A 13598-nucleotide genomic window follows, 5' to 3' on the forward strand; every position below is an offset into this window, starting at 1 on the left:
GAGAACAGCAGTTTATGGCAGTTGACTAGATAAAACTTCAGAAAGATAGTACACACAACGAAAGGTAAGACAAATTGCAGTGATACAATATGTCAGCAGAGGGCTGAGGCTGCAGGAATGTAGTGTCTCTGTACCATTCATTAAGCAGGATGATGCTGGTGGGGCATAAAGGAATGGGGATGCCAAGAAACCAGGAGTGGTTGAACAGAGTGCCTGCCACCTCTAGGCTTGGTAACCTTCTCTCAGATTTCCCATTGTGACTGATGCCTGCACGCGCAAGTTTATTTAGGAAGTAATTATCTAAACAAATGATTCAGAATCTTACTGAAGCTATCTGACTCAGAAATATCGATGATGAATGATTCTGGATAATCATCAAACATCAGTGGTTGAATTGGGAGCTCAAGAGATATAATTGTGCTTCTCGATGAGGAATTGAGAATAATTACATTAAAATTGTAAGCTGGGCAGGGTGGCTCATGCCTGTAATCCTAGCTACTAAAGGGGCTGAGATCTGAGGATCAAGGTACAAAGCAAGCCCATGCAAAACAGGATCTGAGGTTCCTATCTCCAATTAAACACTAGAAAACAGGAAGTGGGGCTTGGCTCAATGTTAGGGCCATAGCCTTGATCTGAAGAGCTCAGGGACAAAGCCCAGGCCCAGGGGTAGGGCAATACCCTTGAGCTGAAGAGCTCAGGGACAGCGCCCAGGCCAAGTTCAAGCCCCATGACCCACAAAATAAATAAATAAATAAATAAATAAATAAATAAATAAATAAATAAATAAATAAAATTGTAAAAAAAATAAAACCCTGAATTTAGTTTTAAATTGTATTACTATACATACATAACATAATGATATTTATAAAAAGCATAATGTTGGTGCCGGGAGTTTGGCTTAGTGGTTAAAGTGCTTGCCTAGCATGCATGAAGAACCGGGTTCGATTCCTTGGTACCACATATAGAAAAAAACCCGGAAGTGGTGCTGAGGCTCAAGTGGTAGAGCTCTAGCCTTGAGAAAGTCCAAGGACAGAGCTCAGGCCCTGAGATCAAGCCCAGGACTGGCAAAAAAAAAAGCATAATGTTTTCTTCCTCTTATTTTATAAGGTAACTATATATCGATTTGTATCTATGTGTCTTCTTCCACAGAAAGTATTGAGAAGGATTTTCATTTACGAAGGTCTCATCATTTTTGAACCTTGTACCTAGACAATGTTAAGAGTCTCCACCCATGAAATTTCTCTTGTTAAGGGAATTGCTTTCAGACTGGACATAGATAACAGGTATTTACTGTGAAAAATTCCATTGAAAAATAAAAAGTTTAAGTGTGAATGTGGAAAGTTACAAAAAAGACACACTTACCATCTCCTGCCCTCTCATCTGCCAATTATCTATTCACATTCTGCTTTTAATCTGATCTCTGTGATGGTTCTGATTGATCTTTTCCCAAGTGAGTGCCTCTATTTTTTTTTCCTAGTGGCTCTTATCCACTCAGCTACTCAAGAATTTTGTTTTACACTTCCTCATGCATTTACCCAATTATATTATGAAACCACACATATGCTGATATATTTATCATGAAACAAGTCGAAAAAACAAAACATTCTCAATTTCATGTTTCACTTGTATCTTATTTTTCTTCTCCTTTTTAAAGATGATGCAACATCCAAGAAAGAATGGGAAGCAAAGTTCAAATGCTACTGATTTATTGGAATGTGCACTCTCATAAAGGAAAAGAAGGAAGATGGTCAAGAAAAGGAAAAAAGTAAACAAGTATAAGATGCATCTTGTGCCTAATTATTTAATCAAGTAACTTCCTAAGGAGACACAGGAGATGCCTTGTTTTCCCTGGAGTAACTTCAGCTGACTAAAGAGAAACATAACCTTGTAACCATGTACTTAAAGAAAGGAGAGGAGAGGAGTTGCTTAGCAGCTTTCTTGCAGAAAATAAATTACATTATAGATTTGTTTTGGCATAGCTCCTGGATCACTGGGAAGCCAGTAGGAAATCATAGATCCTAAGTATAGAAATTCAACCAGTATCAGGACCTTGGGCAGAGCGGGAGACTCTGTGAGGGGTTCAGTTAGCATCATCTCAATTGGTTTTCTCTCTGTACCGGGAGTGAAGAGGTCAGTGCCTATCCATGATACTCAAGTGATAACTTAATCACCTAACATTTTGTGAATGAAACAGGAGGTTGTGACTACAACGGTGATGACCATATGTAGTATCTACGACGACCATGGTCTTGACTAAGGTACATGATTCCCACAAACACATAAAGCAAGAAGAATTTAAAACATGCATAGACAAGTGCCAGTGACTCATACCTGTCATCCTATCTACTAGAAAGTTGAGATCTGAGGATCAGAGTTTCAAATCAGCTTGGGCAGGAAAGTTCATGAGATTCTTAGCTCCAATTAACCATCAGAAGGACCGAAGTGGGCCCATGACTCAAAGTTGTAGAGGAGTATGCTTGAACACAAAGGTCCAAGGACAGAAACCAGGACCTGATTTCAAACCCACAGGAACAGCAAAGCAAAAATAAAAAGGTATGCAATAAGTCCAAAGGTAAATATACGTAGCAGTGGTTGACAAAGGCTCACTAGGTATGTGCATCTGATCATGTAAAATAATATCTTATGAAATGAACTCCAAGAAAAGGAAACAAGGGATTATTTTCATTGCCACTGTTGCTGTTTTCACTTCCCTTTGCTTGTTTTTTATACTTATGAGGGTAAAAGGAAAGCACAGAAAAGGCAGAACAAATTGTGAACAAATACGACAGTGAGACACTATGTGGAAAGTGAGTGGGGACAGGAAGGGAAAACCTGGAGAGGCTGCGGGAAGGGGAGGCATGGTTTACAAAGAACTAGACTCATTTCTCATTACCTGATTTGTGTTACTGTAACCTCACTGTACAGGAACACTACAGTAACAATTTAAACCTTAAAAAACACCCAAGAAATAGAAGTACACATAGTGAATATCTTAATTTTTCTCACATATTTTTATTGTAATTAATAGAAAGGTTACATGATATTTGCCAGAGAGAAGGTGCATTACTTCACAAATATTGATACCCTTTCTCATGTCTTGGTCCCAATTTCCCTCCCCCACTCCCCACCCCTCATCTTGTTTTCACCCTTTCCCTATCCAATTTCAAATAACCAAATATTCATATATACAATGTATCAGATAACCAGGTGACATACTGCAACAATATGGGATAACCAAGGGACAGCAAAAGAGATGAGAGATAACATAGTACATTAAGGACAACAATCACTCATTATATGGCTTTTGTTTCTATATTCTGGAGGTCTTTTCATTTAGCCTCATGCTATATGGCCTTATGTATCTAGGTTTTGCTCTATTGTAAATCTCTGCTAGGAGAGCCCAAGGTTTCTACTGATTATGACAAATGAGGGAAACCATTGAGCCTATGTTCCTTTGAGTGTGGCTTACTTCACTTAATATGATTTTTTCTAAGTCTTTCCATTTCCTAACAAATGGGGCGATGCCGTTCTTTCGGACAGCTGCATAGAATTCCATTGTGTATAAATACCACATCTTGTTGATCCACTCATCGACTAAGGGGCATTTGGGTTGTTTCCATATCTTTGCTATGGTAAATAGTGCTGCAATGAACATTGTTGTGCTGGTGGATTTAGTACGTCCTTGTTTCTGGATGATTGGGTAAATGCCAAGTAGTGGAATTGCTGGGTCATAGGGGAGCTCTATGTTTAGTCTTTTGAGGAACCATAGTGGTTAAATGAGTCTACACTCCCACCAACAGTGTAGTAGTGATCCCTCCTGGCCACATCCCCTCCAGCATCAGTTGTTATTAGATTTCTTGAATATGGCCATTCTAACTGGAGTGAAGTGGAATCTGTATGGTTAGTGAAGATCTTGTCCCACTCTGTAGGCTTTTTAGTTAATTTTCTAGGTATGTCTTTTGCCGTACAGAAGCTCTGCAGTTTAATGCAGTCCCACGTATCCAGACTTTCTCTGACTTGTGTTTCTTTGTCCTTACTAAGAAAGCTTTGACTTGTGCCAAGGAGACCTAGTGTATCTCCATGTAAAGTTTTCAGTGTACTTGCTTTCACTTCAAGGTCTTAAATCCATTTGGAGTTAATCCTGGTGCAGGGAGACAATGGAGGATCTAACTTTAGTTTTCTGCAGGTGCTTAACCAGTTATGTCAAAACCACTTGTTCAAGAGGCTGTCTTTCTTCCATTCTATTTTTTTTTTGGCTCTCTTATGAAAGATTAGGTGGCCATAGGTCTGTGAATTAATATCTGGGTCCTCAGTTCTATTCCATTGGGCTTCAGGCCTGTTCTTGTGCCAGTACCAAGCTGTTTTGGTCCCTATAGCTCTGTAATAGAGTCTAAAGTTTGGTATTGAAATTGCTTGTGTGCTATTCTTTCTGCAAAGACCTGTTTTTGCTATATGGGTTTTTTTTATTATTCCATATGAAATTTTGGATTTCCTCTTCTATTTCTTTAAAGAATGACATTGGGATATTGATGGGTATTGTTTTGAATTTGTAGATAGCCCTTGGCAAGATTGCCATTTTCATGATGTTGATTCTTCCAACCCAGGAGCATGGGAGGTTTTTTCATTTCCTTGGTTCTGCTTTAATTTCCTTTTTCAGAGTTTTAAAATTTTCATCAAAAAGGTCCTTTACATTCTTAGTTAATTCCTATGTACTTTATTTTCTTTGAGGGTATTTCAAATGAGTTGCTTTCCTGATTGTTGCCTTGTTTCTCTTGTTGTTGGCATATATGTAGGCAGTAGATTTTTGAGGGTTAATTTTATACCCTGCTACTCTGCGAAGGTTTTGAGTCAGCTCAAGCAGCTTTGGAGTGGAGTCTTTAGGGTACTTTAATTACAGAACCATGTCATCTGCAAAGAGGGAGAGTTTCACTTCCTCTTTCCCTGTTTGGATCCCTTATGCTTGCTTCTTGCATTATTGCTCTGGCTAGGAAATCTAATACTGTGTTAAACAGAAGTGGAGGGAGTGGGCATCCTTGTCTCATGCCTGATTTTAGAGGAAATGGCTTTAGCTTTTTGCCATTAAGTGTAATACTAGCTGTGTGTTTGTCATACACAGCCTTCGTTATACTGAGGAATATTCCATGGATTCCAGTTTCTCCAGAGCTTTTAACATAAAGGGGTGTTGGATCTTGTCAAATGCCTTTTCTGCATCTATTGAGACAATCATGTGATTCTTGTCCTTGCTCCTGTTGATGTGTTGAATTATATTAATTGACTTGCGTATGTTGAACCAGCTTTGCATCCCTGTGATGGATCCTGTTTGATCATAGTGTGTAATTTCGTGATGAGTTGCTGAAGACAGTTGGCCAGAATTTTGTTGAGTAGTTTTGCAACAATGTTCATTAAAGAAATGGGTCTATAGTTCTCTTTCTTTGATGAATCTCTGTCTGGTTTTGGGATGAGGGTTATAGTGGCTTCGTAGAATGAGTTTTCAATTTCTTTGAAGAGGTTGGGGAGTATTGGAGTGAGCTCTGCTTTGAAGACCTTATAGAATTCAGCTGTGAATCCATCTTGCACTGGGATTTTCTTGAATGGAAGGACTCTTATTGCCATTTCTATTTCAGTGCTTGAAATGGGTCTGTGTACTTGGATTAGGTCTTCTTGTTTCAGTGTGTGTGTGTGTGTGTGTGTGTGTGTGTGTGTGTGTGTGTGTGGCAATATTGGCTAGAAATTCATCCATTTCTTCTAGATTCTCAAATTTGTTGGCATAAAGGTTTGAAAAGTATTACCTCATGATTCTTTGGATCTTGGTAATTTCTATTGTGATATTACCATTCTCATCTCTGATTTTGTTTATTTGAGTATACTCCCTTCTTTTTTTGGTAAGATTTGATAAGGGTATTGTCAATTTTGTTAATTTTTTCAAAGAACCAAATCCTTGTTTTGTTGATTCTTTCTATAGTTCTTTTGGACTCCAAGTCATTTAATTCTGCTTTGATTTTAAAAATTGCTTCCTTCTCTTCCTTCTACTGGGATCAGGGTTGGTTTGTTGCTCTTTTTACAAGAGCTTAAGGTGGGACATTAAATTGTTGGTTTGCAATTTTTCCAATTTGTTAATGTAAGCACTCAGAGCTATAAATTTTTCTCTGAATACTACCTTTGCTGTGTCCCAAAGGAGCTGGTATTTTGTGTGCTCCTTTTTGTTAAATTTCATAAGCTGTTGAATTTCTGTTCTGATCTCCTCGATGACCCATTGGTGATTCAACAATGTGTTGTTCAGTCTCCATGAGGTACAGGGTTTTCGTTGGTGGAGATTGAGGTTCAGTTCCAATTTGATGCCCTTGTGATCTGAGAGAATGCAGGGAATAATATCAGTGTTTCTGAATCTGCACAGATTTCTTTTATTTCCTAAAATGTGGTCTACTTTGGAAAATGTTCCATGTGCTGCTGAAAAAAACTATATTGTGATTTTGCCAGGTTAATCTGCAGATGTCTGTTAAATCTAGTTAGTCTATACAGTTGTTCAATTCTGAGGTGTCTCTGTTGAGTTTTTGCCTGGTTGAACTGTCCATAGTTGAGAGTGGTGTGTTAAAGTCACCAACAATCACTGTGTTTCGATCTATGTGTGGTTTTAGTGAAAGTAATGTTTGCTTAATGAAGTTTTGTGTTCCATGATTAGATGTGTATTTAGGATAATTATGTCCTCCTGGAGGAGAGATCCTTTATCAGTATGTAATAACCTTCTTTGTCTTTTTCACTAATTTTAGTTTGAAGTCTATTTTATCTGATATGAGGATGGCAACTCCAACCTGTCTATGGAGGCTGTTAGCTCGATAAACTTGATTTCAGCCTCTCGCTTTCAAAAAATGTTTGTTTTTGGGGGCAAGATATGTCTCCTAAAGACAGCAGAACGATGGATCTTGCTTTTTGATCTAACTAGACAGTCTATGCTGTTTAATTGGCGAGTTAAGTCCATTGATATTGAGGGTTAGGGTTGAAAAATATTTACTACTTCTTGCCATTTTTAAAAGCTTTGATTAGGGCCTGTGGCTTGACAGTTCTTGTGGTACTTAGCTGGTATGATTTTTAGGTGCTACGTCTTTGTCAGTATCACGTTTGTGATGGTTTTTAATGTGTAGAACATCTTTGTGAGTTTTCTGTAATGCTGATTTGGTTGCTAAGTAATGTTGCAACTTTTCCTTGGAATGGAAGGTTTTCATTGTTCCCTCAGTTATGAATGAGAGCTTTGCTGGGTTCAGTATTCTTGGTTTGGCAGTTATTTGTCTTAAGGACATGACATATATCCTTCCAATCTCTTCTTTCTTTCATGGTCTCTGCTGAGAAATCTGTGCTTATTCTGATTGGTTTTCCTTTGTAGATGATTGTTCTCTTCTCCCTGGCTGCTTTTAGGATCCTTTTTTTGGTCTCTATTAGTCCTGTATGGATTATAATGTGGTGGTGGGATGTCCTTTTCTGGTCAGATCTGTTTGGGGTTCTAAAAGCTTCTTGTATCTGGATGGGCCTGCCCTTCTGGATATTTGGGAAGTTCTCTGAGATGATTCCCTGAAGTATATTTCCAATACCATTGACCTCTTTCTCCAGGCCCCCCTCAATACCAATTAGCCTTAAATTAGGCTCCAAATTGTATCCTGGATCTCCTGAAGTATTCTCTCATATTTCCTAGATTTGGTTTGACTCATTTTCTGTTCTTTCCCTATACCAACAAGATTATCTTCAACCCTGGAAATTCTGTCTTCTGCATTCTCTAACCTGCTATCAATACTTTCTACTTTATTCTTCTTCTCCCTTCCTTCCAATTGCTCATTTTTGATGCCTTGCATCTCTTGTTTTACATTATGTATGGTCTTCTTTAATTCCTTGATTTCCATTTGAGTGGTTAGCTCAGCAGCTTTATTCTCATAGGACATTTGTTGGAGTTTGGTCAGCTTTTTGTTTGTGGATTCTATGAATTTGTCCATGTTTCTTTGTAAATCCTTTATTATGGCCTCCTTTATGGCTTCCTCTCATTAATGTATCACCTTGTTTATCATTTCTTCTCATTTAGCTATGGCTTCCTCACATATCTCTTTCTGAATGTTTTCAAAGCTTTCATTTGTCATGATTATCAATTGCATTTGTATAGCATTTAGAGGACTCTCCTATAGTTTTGCCATTGATTGCTCCATTGCCTGTTTATATTGGGTGGGAGATGCTATTCCTTGTTGTGCCATTTTTCTTGAGTTTCTTGTTCTGCCCATTTGAAAATGGGAGCAAGGTTAATACTGCACAAGATTACAATTTTTAAGATATAACCAACATAGTGCTCTTTACCTGGCCAGACAACGGATGTTCACAATTTTAGACTGGCATTATCTCTTTCTCTCTTTTTGTGCACTTACAGACACTGGTCACTGTTTTATGCCAAAAAACAAAAACACAATCCAATCTCTATTGTATTTAAGTCCCTCTGGACCTACAGTATAATTGAACACCTAGATATACAGTATTGCTCAACCATCATCAACTGTAAATCCATGCATTATAAATATTGAAGGATGAACAGAGGACCAGAGATAGAAAAATAGTATGAAAGACAAGAGGGAAAGTAAGAAAAGAGTAATGTAGGAGATTAGGATTAATATAGTATTAAAGAAAAGGGATAGCATAAGGATTACTGGCCTAAGGTGAAAGAAAGGTAAAATAATTGAGTACAAAATTTAGAAAAAATAAGATAAAACTTATGAAAATAAGAAGAGTAATAAGAGGAATATATAAAGAAAAGAGGAAGGTATATATAGGAGAGACCAATGATAAAAATTTTAAAAATGCAAAAAGAAAAAAAAACAAAAAAAAGAAAAAGAAAAAAGTTGGGGGGAGATCTCACACAATTATGAGCTTTTAGACAAGAAATACCAGGGTTAAGACACAATAGATTAAAAAGCAGTTGACTGTATCAATAAACATATCATTTGTCTCCAGTCTGTATGCAGTGCTGTCATTATGTTTCTAGGAACAAACACAATGACAGAAGTAAATTGGGGGGAAAAAGTGGAAAGAATCATAACATCAAAAAAAGGGTGGCAGTAAAATGGCCAAAGAATGTCATAAGAATGGCATAGTGCCTATCTTTAAATGTCTTCTCAGAAGGAAAATAAAAACTTTCAATTAAGAAATAAGAATTGGATGGGGCCGGGAGTTTGGCCTAGTGGTAGAGTGCTTGCCTAGCATGCATGAAGACCCAGGTTCGATTCCTCAGTACCACATACATAGAAAAAAAAGCTGGAACTGGTGTTGAGGTTCAAGTGGTAGAGCTCTAGCCTTGAGAAAGTCCAAGGACAGTGCTCAGGCCCTGAGCTCAAGCCCAGGCCTGGCCAAAAAAAAAAGAAAAAAGAAAAAATAGAAATAAGAATTGGAGAAGATATTTTTCTGAAGCCGTACATATGGCCAACTTCTGTATAAAATGACTGTCTGCCTAATATCACAGTGAAGCTATCTTGAGATATAATCTCACCTATGCAAGAATGGTTATTTAAAGACACACAAAAAAACAAATTTTAATGAGAATATGGAGTGAAAGCAACCTTTATGCAGGAGGTAGTGCAAATGAGTAAATCAGGGAAGCAATTATAATAACTCAGAGGTCTATCCAAATTTTACAAACAGAATAACTATAGAATCCTGTGATCATATTTTTGAATATATAAAGGCAATGAGACCTGCATTATCACCAAGATATCTGCACTCCCCTGCTTTTTACAGTTTGATTTATAATAGTCATGGTAGGGAAATTACCCAAGTACAGAGCAATGGAGATTCTGGAGATGACTCTTTATCAATATTTACATTCTGATATGGATATACATGCTAAATGAGAACATTATTTAATTGGAACTTTTACTGTTTGAAAAACCATGGATTAATTAGCAAGGAGAGTGGGGCTACCTGAGAGAAGAAATCTAAATAAAATCAGAGAGTAGAATGGTGGTAGACAAGCATTGGAAAATGGCTTGTTAGGAAGTACAGAAGAGTTGGTTGGAAGCATATATTCTCAGGTATAATAAAATAATTGCTGATACTTATGTATACGGCATGATGGTCGTAAGTAGTAATTCTGTACTGCTTATTTGAAATAGGTTGAGTGTCCTCTCTTACACTCTTATCTCAGAGTAAGCATGATGTGTGTTAGCACTGTTAAAATAATCATTTCACAGTATGTGTGTACATTGTACACTTCAAATGCAGAGAGCTTTGTCAATTCCACCTCAGGATTTGGAAAGGGAATGAATGGAAAGTATCTGATCTCATTCAATTCTGCTCCTCCATCATCGATATTCCTGTGTACATCCTTCAAGTGACATGTAATGGTTTTCTTCTTCATATTGTACCCAAAGGATAATTCTTTCTTCCTGGGGTCATTTTCTTGCCAACAAATGTGGCAATTATGTAGATTTCTCTTCTTTTGTTCAGTTCTTGTTTACTGACAGGTCTTCCCCCTTTACCTGAAATGCCTAATCCTCAAGAACTGACTTATTTCAACCATGATAACACGACACCACACTTATTTTGTGAGAGTCCCGCATTCATTTGTATGATTTCAACCTTCCTGTTAAACTCACTACCCATCTGCCCAGTGTTCACTTAGCATGCCCCTTCAGATCTCAAAGCAAGTTAAATGAGCAAAGGTCCATGGAAAAGAAGTCCTGAATCATTTTTAGGAAAGATTGTCAACTTTCATACTAATCGGTAAAATACTAAATCAATCACTAATGGAAGCACCGTATCTTAACCCCTGCAATGATATTAAAAAAAATAATAAGCTAAAAAGCTGGGCTCAGTGGTTCATACCTGTAATCCTAGCTACTCAGGAGGCTGAGCTCTGAGGATCAAAGTTCAAAGTCAGTCTGGGCACAAAAGGACCTGAGATTCTTATCTCCAATTAATTACTAGAAAAGGGGAAATAAGACTTGACTCAAGGGTAGGGCGGTAGCCTTGACCTGAAGAGTTCAGGGACAGCGCCCAAGTGAAGTTCAAGCCCCATGACCCCCCAATAAATAAATAAATAAATAAAAGTTATGGTAAAGATGAAATCTGACACAGTGGGAGAATGACATAGGGTTTAGAAGACTAAGTCTACATAGTTCTTTATTCTTAATACTTGAAGGAAAATACACAATTAATGCAAAAGTATATTCTATGTTGTATCAAACATGCTTTCATTTTTCTATTGTTTGGAAGGATATACTGACTGACTACCAGACACTTGTGCCTAAAAATTTGAATGTGTTCCTAACAGGTGAGCCATCATATTACAGAATTAACTGTGGAATGTAGGAACAATTTAATTTTATGTTAATGGTGGAGTTGATGAATTCTGACATATTTATGCAATTAAATACAGATAGCCTGGGTAAATCTTGAGGAAGTCATGAAAATAAAGATGGCAGATGAAGACTATGTATAATTCTTTAGTACTCCATGATAATCATATACAGACATAGCCAAATAGCAAGCAAAGTCAAAGCCAACTATATATAGCAACCATATAAGAGAAATAGGTCCAGGCAGATAACAAATAAGACTCTCTCTATATAACATTACGGCATTGATTATGATGTTTGTATTAATGTTTTTACATTAGAGATTGAATCGTATTTCCTTTAGTTGTTAGTGTTATTAATATGATTTAATCTTAAACATCATATATTTTGTCTTAAGAGGGAAAAAAGACTTAATTGTTGAGAAAAATGGAATCCTTCTTATCTTAAAGCATGATTCTGAGACTGTATAAAACAGAAACTAATGTGCCCTAGGCCTATGGTGTTTGTATTTTCTGACTCAGAATACAGAGCCCAGGCCTGGATTGGTGGCTCAGACCTGTAATCCTAGCTACTCAGGAGGCTGAGATCTGAGGATCAATGTTCAAAGCCAGCCCAGGCACAATAGGACCTGAGACTCTTATCTCCAATTAACCTCTAGAAAATGGGAAGTGGGGCTTGGCTCAAGGGTAGGGTGGTAAATAAATAAATAAAAAGAATACAGAGCCCACAAGCAGGGAGTGGACACTTGAACTCAGGCCCTGGCACTGTGTTTGCATATTACTTTGGACAAGTGAATTTACCTTTGTAAAACTTGTTCTGTTTGTCTACAAAATACAGCATTCACACCTGCCAATTAGCATTTCTGTGAAAATTTCATTAAATGATTTGTCTATGAAGTACCTTTGTCTGTATTGCCTGCCATTTAGAAAGGTTATGAATATGTGAATTATTAATTTAAGGCTCTATCCCTGGCCTTTCAGCCTTCAGGCCCATACCATCATAGTAGAAAAAGAAAAGGACAAGTGTTAGAATATCTGTAGTTTTTTTTTTCTTCTTCATTTTTAATCCTTTGTCACCATCACTGACAAAGTCATTTTCAGTGGTCCATTCTTAATTAACAGCATAAGGCTTACTTAGAAACACTTTGGGAACTGTTTTCTGCCAACTTATACAAAAATATCCTGTCTAGACTACTAAGTAAATTAAAAGAGCATATTTAATTAGGGGTTTTTTTTTTTGGGAATTCAACTGAGATGAGATAAAATATGATTGCAAAGGATCATAAAAATACACAAAACAGTAACCAGTAACGTAAGAATATGCTCCCAGTTTTATTATCATCCATTCCAAATGAAGGCAAAAGGAACATGAATGATGTAATGAAAAATAAAAATATCTATTAACCTGTCCATATTAGCAAAATTCTCTACTTAGCTGTTGGAGGAAGTATAGCCAAAGGCTCTGTAAATAAACAGCATTAAATTTGCTAACTTGAGTCTGTTCTCAAACTATATATACATACATGTATATATATATATATATATATATATGTATATATTTCCAGCACATTTGAAAGTACAGCAGAATTGCAGGATGAGATAGGGGAGAATTTTGCAGGAATAATTTAACCTAAGAAGACTGTGTACTGCCTGGCCTAGTTACCAGATTCCTGCTGAGGTGGCATTCCTGGGAGTGCTCCCCCTGTGAACGCATGCTTTTGTATTTATTCCCCAGGTTTTTCTCATTTCAATGTTTACATGGTTTCCTGCTATAATTCCTCAGGGACCACCTGGCCTTCTTTTCAGACTAAATGCTTGGATTGCTACTGAAGTGCAGCCCAGGGCCACCTGTACTCAGAGACTCCCTCCCTCAGACTCCATAAAGTGACTGCAAAAGCACACAGCAATAAAACCCTGCCAGGGGTGGTGGAAGCAAGACTCTGGGTCTTTATATCACACTACCACTGGCAGATTGAATGAAAACATGCCCACCTCTTCACCATGCTTCATTTTTTTGACAAAACCAGAGCCTGTCTAGAAGGATTTAAACCATCTCAGCTACAACTAAATTTCATTCAACATATTTTGATTTTTGAGGAGAATCTTCTTAGATTGGTTTTCCGGAATGATTTTGTTGAAAGGTTTTTGTTTTGTGTAAGTTACTGGTCTCTCAACTATATTTAAAATTTCTTTCATCTTTTGAACATCAATAAAAATTAACAAAATGAAAGCTTGTTTTTGAATGTTGGGCATTTGTGCCTACCTGAATACTACTTAAAAC

The sequence above is a fragment of the Megascapheus bottae genome, chromosome 11 (genome assembly GCF_031878675.1).
Source record: "Megascapheus bottae isolate mThoBot1 chromosome 11, mThoBot2.hap1, whole genome shotgun sequence".
Taxonomy (NCBI): domain Eukaryota; kingdom Metazoa; phylum Chordata; class Mammalia; order Rodentia; family Geomyidae; genus Megascapheus; species Megascapheus bottae.